The 12,210-nt window shown below is 44.7% G+C and overlaps 1 protein-coding gene across 1 annotated transcript in view; it reads right to left on the bottom strand.

The window, feature by feature from the left end:
• Atg10 (autophagy related 10) overlaps window positions 1-11,875 on the bottom strand; it is a 250,450-nt gene extending 238,575 nt beyond the window's left edge. The window contains exon 1 of the mRNA XM_051172593.1: window positions 11,816-11,875. The gene's annotated coding sequence lies outside the window, so the exon portion shown is untranslated. The remainder of the gene's footprint in view (window positions 1-11,815) is intronic.
• Between the last annotated feature and the right edge of the window lie 335 nt (window positions 11,876-12,210).

Here is a 12,210-nt window from a genome sequence, read left to right as displayed (position 1 = left end):
TTAGATGCACCGAGTCTCATGGTCACTAGCTATGAGCAACGAGACTATTGTCTATCACACCAATAACTGTAGCATGAGTCCCTTCACACCTTCATTGAATCCTCTCCCAGCCCAAAGATGTGCTATCTCCAGTCCTCAGAAGACAAACCAAAAGGAATCTGCTCACAAATACAAGTGAAAAGGGACTCTGGGCCATAACCTGTCAGTTACACACACTGATTCACAACCTACTACGCAGATATTCAAACTTAGCATAATCCATATGAGAATGTGTCTATTTACCCAACGAGAAAAGTCGAGTGCATATTAAATAGGCATTGTGCATAGAGAAAAGTAAGGCATGAAGAAAGCAGACACTTTGCCCCAAAAGAGTTCGCGTTCTAAGAGAGGGAAATAAACAACAGAACTACCTTCAGTAGAAACGGCCTTACTCAGCCTCCATTCACCGCCATGCTGGATTAGCTGAACCCCAGCCTTGCGGCAACACACTAACTAACTCTAAGGCATGGTGACCATAAAGCATTCTGGTCCTGAGAGATAAGTGCATGTTCACAAGCCATATTCCTGTGTCATAAAGAAGGAGTTTAATTAAACAATAAAATAAAATACAAGAAGACAACTGTAATTTCTGTGATTGTGTAACTTGTAAGTGTTTCGGTAAGGGTTACATAAAGGTATGCCTCCATATGAAGAACAGCCTGCACTGAGCGAGGTAAGGACAGTGTACCTGAAAGAGTTGACATGGTGGGGAAAGGAAACATACCCGTGATTCTGTATTCGATCAGCTGTATACGTGGCTTTCGATTGTCATTAACCAAACTAGAAGTGAGGACAGCTTGTCTTGGGTTCCGGTTAACCAAGCGTGGTGTGGTACCTGTAATTCTAGCACCTGAGAGATGGAGGCAGGAGGACCAGGAACTCAAGATCACCCTCTGCATCACAGAGAGGTCAAAGCCAGCCTGGGCTACATCAGACTCTGCCTTTAGAACCAAGGGAGCGCATGAACAATAAATTTCAATCAAGTACCTGCACTCAAAGGAAATGAATGCTTTAGCATTCAATTTTTTAAATACATTTTTACATTTTAATTAATATTTTATAGCATACACTTTTTCCCGTTTTTCAAGACAGGGTTTCTCTGTGTAGCCTTGGCTGTCCTGGACTCACTCTGAAGACCAGGCTGGATTTGAACTCATAGCAATCTGCCTACCTCTGCCTCCCTGAATGCTGCAATTACAGGCATGTGCCACCAAACCCACTCTTTTTTTTTTTTTTTTAAATGAAACAGTCTTCGTATGTAGTCTACACTGGTCTGAAACTTGCTATATAGTCAAGGCTAGCCTTGAGTTCATGGCTATCCTGCCTGTTTCCCAAGTGCTGTGTCTAAAGGCACACACAACTATGCCTGGCTCTTAGGTGAAACACACTCTGGGTTTTCTGCTTGTTTGTTTTCTGTTTATTTTTCTGCCTGTCTGTCTGTTTCTCAGATAGGCTTTCACTATGTAACCCTGGCCCAAAACTTGCTACACAGCTCAAGTTAGACTCAAACTTGCAGCAATATGATCCTCCTGCCTCTGCCTTCTAAATCCTAGGATAACAGGCAAACACACACCACGCCCCATCTGCCCATATTCTTAATATGGCTTCTGGATGTACATGAAACATCACACACTGAATTCTATGTGTATGCAGCTCTCCGTATCTCTCCTGTGAATCATTCAGTTTTCCACAGGTATTTCTAAGGTCCTATCAAAACATTAAGAACTTCTGTGCACAGGGGCAGGAGCAAGGCTGAGGCAAACCTTCTGAACACCAACATCTAAGGGATCTACAAAGGAAGAGGAATCCGCAAAGGCCTGGTGAATAAGGGACCAGTGTTCAGAGAGCTTGGTAACAGGAGAGTCACAGAGCCAGGGACAAGGCTTTCCAGGAAGCACAGCATAACCAACACCTACCAATGTCAAAAGTTAAGAGTGACTCATCAAGAAAAGAATAAAAAACATCTATGGAGAGTGACAGTGAGGCCATCATTGTCATTCTGTCAGAGACAGATGCAATAATGAACTGAAGACACAGAGAAAAACCACGTTGTGAAGGACTAAGGAGGAAACCGAAGGTGAGGAGAAGGTGAAAACTCTGCCTACAAGGTCTTCAAAATGGCGAGTAAGATACACATCCATATTAAGGTGGCCCACAGGCTTATGGGAACATATTTAAAGGAGGCTGGTTAAAGAGAATCCACCCATAATAGAGAAAGCAACGGGAAATAATTCAGTGAGGTCTTGTGACAGGACGCCCTCACCAGCACCCACTATGTCCCTTGCAACTGGAGGAGGCATTTAAGGAAAACTACAGAACTTAGTCTTTATGAGTGTCCAGGTGAAGAAAGAGGCCAAGATACACAAAAGATGAAGGCAATGGTTAAAGGAGAGCGCCTGAGGACCTGACGACTTTCTAAGGCTGGAATGCTGCGGAGGGACCTGAGACAGCACTTAAGGAGCAGCGGCAGAAGTGACACCCAGGAAGGTTAGAGAGTGCAACCCTATGATTTGTGACTTGTTCAGAGAGCTCAGCTCCAGAGTGACAACAGCAGAGTGAGGATCCGTCATGCACTTTGGCTGAGTTGATTTGGTGGCCGAGTATGAGACAGGAGAAACAGTGGTGGCCACAGGCCAGAAGGTCGGGTTAGGAGAGAAGAAAAACGGGCCAAGAAAAGATGGGAAAAGCTGTAAAAATTTACATGCATCAAAGAAGATGGGATAGCAAAAGAGGTTTAAGACCTGCAGTGAAATGGGTAAAAACTTTCTGAGAGTCATATCTGATGTGTCAGAGTGAGCAGGGATTAGTATTGTGATGTCTCATGTGGACAAGGGATCAGTATTCACAGCAGAGTGCGGGCAAATATGATTGGCGCTCAAGAAGTTCCAAACCCTGAGACTTTTGGATTTGCTCTCCAGATGACAGTACAGGCATCTACTGTGGCTGCAGAGACAGTAGGTGCTACGGCTTACAAACTCATTACCTGATCCTCAAAGGAACAGGAAGTTTCCGTTAATGTAGAAGAAGCAGTGACCAAAATCAGTGTCAGGGAAGTGGGGCCATCAACAGTCTCTGTACTTGGGAGTTTTGTAGGGTGGAGCAAAAATGGCCTTCCACTCAAAACCTAGGGTTGTTTTAAAGGTCAGCTTTGTTTGAAAACTCCTTAGTAGATGCACTAATCTGTGAACACATTCCTATCGTGGAAGATTTATATGTGAAAACTGCTCCACACTGCATGGGCTCCCCAAGCCCAGCCTGGAGCCCCACTGTGCAGTGGTAGAAACAGGTCAAGGTCGTGAACTCTTGACCTCAAAATACCTTTTCTTGAGAACACAGAATGTAGTAAAGCATACAAAAGGACAGAAGTTTAGGAATTGTCTTTCCTGTGAATGTACACTCCTGAGATCAACGCAGCTCAGTCCAGAAGGCAAGGAAGCAGGAAACTGGCTGAGGAAGACAAGCACGAGTCTCCGAGAGCCATCCATGCAGAAGCCACCATCAGCTAAGAGGACTTCCGCTGGGGATCAGACATCCCTGGGCGTATGTGACATTCCTACACTACATACAGAATTACAGCTAAATGGTAAAAACAAAACAAAACAAAACAAAACCAGTACAACCTTAGTGAGGAAGCACCCAAAAGGAAGAATTAGGGTAAACCAAGGGAAATTAGGGCATGGGAACAGGATATGCAAAGCAGAGTTTTAGTTTTTGGTTTTTGGTTGGTTTTGGCTTGAATTTTGAGGCAAGGCCTTGATATGTAGCCCTGGCTAGCTTGGTACTTATTATTAGCCTAGGCTAGCCTCAGACTCATGTTCCTCCTTTCTGGCTGTCCTGCGTGCAGGGACTGCAGCTGTGGAGCACCGTGCCCATCTAAAGAACTCCTGTGAGTGCAATGTGGAGGTGAGAGAGGAAGTGAGAACTGTGCTGGTGGCACCTTGTCTTGACTGGATGAAGTCAGCTAAAGGGCTCTTGGTAACCCAGGAGCAAGTCATAGAAGCTGTGCAGAGTGAAGACTGTGGGCAGAACAGAGGAGGAGGGAGAGGCTCAAAGGCCGGAAAACAGGTCTGAGCATGCCTGCAAGCTTTCTGCCTTTAGGTAGCAGAGTATTTCTACAGAGATCCCTGGAGGAGGAACAGGGTTAGGAGAGAGGTAGGGCCAGTTTCGCACGGATTTGATGAAGACTTTGTAGAGCCACAAATGACGTGTCTAGCAAGCATTTTCGATAAGTCCGTCTCAGAAGGGAAAGAGACTCCGAGCTGGAATTAATGGCAGAAGAGTCCGTCTCAACACTCAGAAAAGGATCAAGAACTAGAAGACTGAAATGGAGCTGCCACATGGATGTACGATCCCGACACACACCAAGAAATAACGAATCACCACAAAGAGAATGGAATTCACAGAGAATATACACTTATGCCATGCCTGGTGGTACACATCTTTAATCCCAGCACTCAAGAGACAGAGGCAGGATTATCCCTCTCAGTTTGAGGTCAGGGTAAGTCTACACAGTGAGTCCCAGGCCAGCCGGGACCCAGTCTCAAAAAATTAAATAAATGAAAATAAGTTTAAAAATATAGAAAACACACCAAAACAGATTATATACTTGGGAGTTTTAAAATTCCAAGGCAACTCTTAGTGACAAAATAGAACAAGTGAAAACACTCCAGCCCCTAAGCCCGGCAGGTACTTGAGATGTACTGAACTATTAAAAATGCTAGTTGAAACATAAAATTCCACTCAGTAGCCATGCTTTATCTAATTAACATCAGTGTGCTACTAGCAAGATGGCTGAACACCAACACACTAATACTGGGTTGTATACTTTTAGAACTATCTCAGGACTGAGCTTTGCTAAAGGATGTTTTATATGTAGCGCAAATACACCTTGATTAACAAACTGGAAATACCCATATTAAAAGGGTATTAATCTCACTCAAATGCTCATGATGTGCCAAAATGAATTGCCAGTGAATAACTATTTCTCTGCCCAAGTTAGACTATCTCAACTTATTAAAGATACAAACGTAATTCAATCAACATTTTTAGTCACACTGTCAAGCCTGGATTCTCCCTCTTCCTCCGCCATGTCCACTGACTCCTAGAAGCCGAAGTCATGGTCCTAGAACTTCCTATAGGAGACACCTGAAGACGTGGCCCAAGTGAAACAATTACAAATGTGGCTCAATGGCTAATAACAGCAACAAGAATCCCCTTTGCCTCGCCGGGCAAACCAATAAGTAGCTTGGAGAAGCATCAAAAGGGAGGAGGGAGGCAGCTCAGTCCTGTCCAGGGGCCAAGCAGGTCAGTCTCCCTCCACCAGCCAAAGTTGAAACAGGGAGCGACATGCCCTTGGACTGGAGGGGTATATCGCTGATTGGCAGCTGAGATGTTTGCTACCTTCTGCAGCAGGAAGTTCCAGGAGGAAACAGGAAGCATTTCACATTCCTCCATTCTACCCTCCCTTCAAGGGAACCTACTAAGCTGCCATTCTCCTACTGATTTTTCAACCTGTAAAGTGCAGAGCCTAAGGTCAGTGTGGCGCACTGAATACTGTGATATGAAGCCAGCAGTGGGGAGCTGAGGCACAGACTAGCCTTCAAACAGTAGGACAGCCTCGCCAGCATCTTCCCCCAAACTCTTAAATTTATAAGCTGTAAGTGAAACAAAAAAATCTCCAAATACAGAAGACAGTACCCTTTCTAGCTGCAGTGTGTCCACCCGTCTGGCCTCCAACTCAATACTGAGAGGAAGAATCCTGGACATCTACTACAAGGGAGATGAAGGGACACTTGCTTACTGAGTCAGCAAAGCAACCCACGCAAGCCGCTCTTCTGTCAGTCACTAATATCAGTGTCAACGTGGGGCCAATAAGAAGCTCTTGAGGGCTAGAGAGATGGCTCAGCCGTTAAGGGCTAGGCTCACAATCAAAAATATAAGAAGCTCTTGAATAAGAGACGAGATGATCGATGTGAACTCCCTACAAACTGAGTCCAGGACAGCCAAGGCTACACAGAGAAACCGTGTCTCGAAAAACCAGAAAAAGAAAGAAAGAAAGAAAGAAAGAAAGAAAGAAAGAAAGAAAGAAAGAAAGAAAGAAAGAAAGAAGGAAGGAGTGAGCAAGAAAGGAAGGAAGAAAGAGAAGGAAGGAAGGAAGGAAGGAAGGAAGAGAAAAAGAAAAAGAAACATATTTCCATAAAGCTGAAGAGGTCAACAACAGTGATGCACACCTGCAATTCCAGCACTTCAAGCTGAGGCATGAGGACTGCTAGTTCCAGGCCACCCAAAGTTTCACAGCAAGAAACACCTTGCCTTTTAATTTTAATTAACTAATTAATTAAAAATAAAATTATAAGGTTGAAGAGAGAAAGCCCTTTTCTATAATGGCTGAAATACCTAAAACCTAAAAAATTATCCATTCTACATTAAAATTAAAAAGTAAACTGGGACCCAGGTACAGTAGTAAACACTTTAAATCCCAGCTAGGGGGAAGATGAAGGAGGAAGATAGGCAGATGAAGGCCAGCCTGGGCTACATAACAAGTACCAGGCCAGCCTATGTCACAGGACCCAGTCTGAGAATCAGAAAAGGAAAAGAGAGGAGTGGTAAGAAAGAAAATTCAAATATAAAGGACCAGAAACTTAAATTCTGTATTATAGATTAAAAAAGAGAAACATAAAAGTATGGATGGGGGATCAAATTAGTATTTTAATATATACTCGTGAAATGTTTTCCCAAAACACAGAAGAAAAAAGATCAAAATGAAAATAATGGCAATTGATTAGCAGACACAACCACGAGTGCAGACACAACCTACAGATAGGTAACAGTTAGTTGACTAGTTAATGACAAAAGTCCATGTATCCCAGGCAAGGATGTTCTCAAACTCCTGATCTTTTTGCCTTTATCTTTCAAGTGTTGGGATTACAAATTTATGCTACCACACCTGGGTCTTACAATGTAGCTCAGGCTAGACCCAAACTCACTATGTCACCCAAGTTAACCTCCAACTCACAGTTCTCCTGTCTCAGCACTGCAGTGCTAGAATTAAAGGCATGTGCTAGCACACCGGGAAAGAACTGATAATTCTGAGTGAAAATAATAAGCCAATCTTGACCACACTCCCTTACTGCTTTCGCATAATGGGACTCGTGTACAAACTCTAGTCAGGGCATATGTCATCAGCCCAGAACTAACAAGTAAGGGAACATTATTTGGGTGAAAATACCTAACAAAGATGAACATAGTCTATATAAGAAGCTACAAACTCAGTGCCAATTTGAATACAGATGGTACGGTATGAATCTTTAAAATATACTGTCAAATGCCACTGTGTGTGAGGGAAGAAAAAAAGTAAATGACTGAAAATTTTTGTGGTGAAAGAGACAGCCCCTTCAAAAAAATTTTTTTGAAACCCTGTCCAGAGTTTAAGCACTTTCCTAGTTCCACAAACATTTTGTTTATTTTTACAGCATGTATTATATCCTGGTACTTATTCTGTGGATCCTCATGAAAACAAATCAAAATGTCCCTAAGAAAATCATGGAAGACTCCAAAACAGGAAGTTCTGAAAACATGAGTTTAATTTTTCAAGAACTGAAATCTAAAATTTGAACATGACCGACCAGGTAGAAACAAAGTCATTTCAATAAGTGGGCACAGTTCTTACAAAGACAGTCTAAAAGGAGTACAAGATACACACACACAACACACACACACATATATACATACATACACACACATACATACACACACATACACACATACATGCATACATACACACACATACATACATACATACACACACACATACATACGTATGTAAATGGAGGGAGCAGGAGAAGGAGTATAGAGTAAACAGAGCCCACTGCCTCATGTTTAGAGCCTACTGTGTAAGGTACATGAAATGAGCAGAATACTAGGTCATCATAGTTTGTCGTCAAAAAGAACAGTCATAGTTCGCTGTTGCCATTTACAGCTGAGGGACCAGGTATAATAAACATCCTGTCGTGTAGGACTCTGTACTGTTACCAGTAGAGGGGCTGGAGATGCAGCTCGGCAGTTCAGAGGACTTGCTGCTCTTGCAGAGGACCAGAGATCAGTTCCCAGTGTTCACACTGGTCAGTCCACAAGCCTGTAATTACAGTCTCAGGGAACCCCACCCTCTTCTGGCCTCCCTGGGTACACATCCACACATGGCAGATACTCACAAAAACTCATGTATGCACCTAATATATATTTCCTTAATTGTGGTGCTAGTAAAAGGCTAGGTGTATACCCAGTAATAAAAGGGCTGGGGTCAATCCCTATAACCAAAACAACAACAACAAATCCACGCAAAAACAAAAGCATCAGTAGAAGCTGGAAGAAACAGCAATACAGGCCTGAGTCAAGAGACTCCGGAGTTCAAGGTCAACCTCAGCTACATAGTGAGTCCCAGTTCCGGACAAATGGGTGCTACATGACACTCTGCCCCCATCATCATCTTCATCATCATCATCATCACCACCACCACCATCCAGTAGAGCCTCCTGTTCAATGCGTTAGTTACAGGTCAACAAGATGAGGTCAAAGACCTTCTGTGTTCTCTCTGAAACCTACGACCATAACTGGCGTTCCATGCACTCAATACTCACGTCAAAGTGCTAGACATGGTACACTGGACCTTAGAAGAGCCTGGGTAGCTTAGAGAAGAAGAATCAGGCACTTCCAGAATTCAAGCAGTGCAGGACCCCACCCCAGAGGAACCACACAAAGGCTTTCCCTGACAGAACATGGGACAAGGCAAAGGAAGTATCTGAAGGCTTTAAGTGAATGGACATATATGGATCATCCCAGGGGAAACTCCTGAGCTGGAGGTCAGCTGCTAGAGAGAGCTGACCATGTGTTTCCCTTGAACATGACAGTTTCCACTGAGTTGAGTTTTTGTTTGCTGAAGTGGGAAGCCACGGTGATGGGACCTCCTCAGGCAATGACTTCCCAATCATCGTAACAGGGGAAGCTGTGGTATGTTTCCATCTCTCCTTTGACCATCATGAAGCTCAGAAGTTCACCTGTGGCTGCCTTTAGCGACTGTCCAGAAAGAGAAAACGTATTTCAGTGTGACTCATCCAAATGTTATCTTTCTACTCCAGCTTCCTATTTTCATGACCATGATTCATCTTTGTTATTATATCATTCATAGGTCATAAGTCACCTCAAATACTTTTGGGATTTGAATTTGAAGTTGTAAGCAACGCAGATAAAATGGCTAACGTAAAAGAAACCAGATAAGACAGGAATGAAAAAAGGCACAGTTGAGCCCTCAATATCACCCTGAGAGATTTGAGACTTAAAAAAAAAAAGTGTGCCAGGTGGTGATGGCACACGCCTCAGCGCTTGGGAGGCAGAGGCAGGCAGCTCTCTCTGAGTTGGAGGTCAACCAGGGTACTACACCCTGTGCTCTAGAGGAATTAAGATTTCAAAACTAGTCCTGCAATTATGAATTGGAAGAAATCTGTAGCACTGAATAAGTGGTGGGGAGCCGGGGAGGGGGCACTAATGAACACAGGACCAGGTTGAAATGACATAGAGTGGACTAGTAAAAAAGCACAACTAGATACTGGATTGAGAACTACAGAAGATTCTGGGGAAGAGGGAGCAAGCAGTTTAGAGCGAGCGTTCCAACTCAAGAGATGGCATTTAAAACAGCGAGCAATCAGGAATCATCACAGGTTCCAGAGAGCAAAGCGGCAGGTGAAAGCTCTTCTTAGAATGCTATTACTCAATCATATGAGATAACCCTAACGTCAAAGGAAAACTAACCACTCTCCTTGGCCACTATACACCAGTGGCCATCTGATGTACCACGCATAGGAGAGGGGCCTCTGCTACAGAAGCTTGCCTTCAGATAGAGCACATTTCCTGTTACCCTACATTCTGATTGTTTTATAGCCTGCCCGGCCTCAATGTGCCATCACCAAATAATCTCTGTATCTCCTTCTTTTGGATGCTGATAATACTTGTGATTCCAACAGACCCACTGAGGTCCAAAGCACATCTTGAGGCTTTGGAGAGATTACTATTCAAATCAACCCCAGTCTGAAACTATCTACGTGTGTAAGCTTTACTGTTTTTCCTAAGGCGATGCTTATGTTTCTAAGAGATTTACTGAGCAGTAAGAAGTGTCATCAAGCTACATACAGGCATTGTAGTAGATGCCTGTAATCTCTTAGAAGCTGAGGCAAGGGGATGGTGATGTCTACAGTAGACTGGACTCAGTAAGACACTAAAATATAAAAAAAGTGGGGTGTGGAGTGGCACAGATGGCAGGCCTGCACAAAGGCCTGAGTTCAATTCCCAGCGTCATATAGACTGGACATGCGACTGAGGCACACAAGCACTTGGGAAGTGGAGCCAGGGGGATCAGCTAAGGTCAGCCCTAGCTGCCTAGGGAACACAAGCTAATGTAAGTCTGGAAAGCTTAGAGAAGGGAAGATAGCATTTTTTTAAAAAAGCATTTTCTTAGATAACCCATTATGTATATATCGTCAGCTCTGTTCCTGTTACCCTCATCTTGACATATTCCATATTCAAAGGAATCAAGCTCAGAACTAATTCCAGGAGTTTCTTCCATTAAAAAAATAAGTAACAATTTTCTGTTGTTTTTTGTTCATTGAGGCAGAGCAGCTTCAAACTAGAGGTAGTTAGTTCTGCCTCCAGCTATGGCAGGCTGGGGTGACAAGGACAGGCCACCAAGCTTAGGTATGCCACTTTTCAAAACTGTTCACTGAGACTTTGAACTTCTTCAATACTCTTTATCCGCCCCCCCCCACCCCCACTAAGGTTTTCATTTCGTGTCATTTTCTCCTGTCAATATCTGACCCTTTGGAATTCCAAAATAGATTTGAGTGCTGGACACAGTCTTTATTCTCTCAAGCTAACAGTCACAAATGTACACTTTTGTTACCACAGTGGGGGCCACTGTCAGATTATATGACTCAAGGGAAGCCTCTGGAAAAGAATTATTGAACTTAGAAAGAGCAAGCCAATTGACAAAGCGCACTCAAAACGTGAGAAAATGAATACAAACACTGAATAAAATCAGATGGCTCCTGTAACCAGGGATGGGGGTCTGTAGTCTCAGCTTCTTGGAAGAGAGGCTAAGGTCCGAAACTTCAAGGTAGACAATCCAGGCCTGAGAGTTCCCACCAGTAAACCCAGCATTTGGCAAACGAGGCAGGGTTGCCCTACAGCTGGAGGCCAGCCTGGGCTACATAATAGCAGACCCTGTCTCAAAAACAAACCCAGTCTCTGTCTCTCTCTCTTTTCTTCTAGCAGTTGGGAACAATTTGCATCTTGTCAAAAACATGTGGCTGCAGAAATTAGGGCTCCATTTTGATTTTGAAAGAACATGAGGCCACCCTGGGCTCTACTACCGAGATTCCCACAATCGTCACCACTAATGAAACTATGTCTTCTATAAATCAGTAACTATTCCTTTATCTCCCACCCCCACTTCCCAGTTTTATAGCTTGGGGTGGAGGTAGCAGGTAGCGTGTTGGCTGCAAATCTGAAAGCCTTTCAGGTGGGGCCTGCCAGTCGCTTAACTTCCTTTGTTTCAAGGTCACGTGAGCACATGCCTAACACAAGGTGAAAGGTCGCCCGGGCGGCCCGCGCCCGCCTCCCCGGCCTTTTGTTCCAGGCGGCCGCTCCGCCGCCCTTCTCGGGTCCCGGGAGGCGGACGAGGGCTGCGGGGAGCAGATACGGAGGCGCCGCCGCGGTTAGGAGTACTCACCCCGCTCGCTCGCCCTGACCTGCAGCTGGCGGCGCGCGGCGGGGCGGGGCCGGCCGGAGCGGATGGGCGGAGGGGGAGCCCCGCCCGCGCCGCGGCGAGCATGCGCAGTGGGGCCGCCCGGTGACGTCGCAGCGAGACCTTCCTGCAACCTGAGCACCGGCGTCCACCTATTCCCAGACAGACTCTTACCTTCTCGGTGCTCTCGGGCGGGTACCTGCACACTTTCCTCCAACATGCAGTCTAAGATCCTGACTATAAACGGGCGACCGGTGAGGAAGTAGAGTGCGAGTAAGGGTGCGAGAGCTTAGCCGCGCCCATCTAAAGGCGGTGCTGCAGTCCGGTTAAACTCACTCCATGGTCACTGTCACCCATTTAAAACAAGGCTGGGACAAGAA

Source organism: Acomys russatus, chromosome 30 (assembly GCF_903995435.1).
Source record: "Acomys russatus chromosome 30, mAcoRus1.1, whole genome shotgun sequence".
Classification (NCBI taxonomy): domain Eukaryota; kingdom Metazoa; phylum Chordata; class Mammalia; order Rodentia; family Muridae; genus Acomys; species Acomys russatus.
This window is presented reverse-complemented; position numbering and strand designations above follow the sequence as displayed.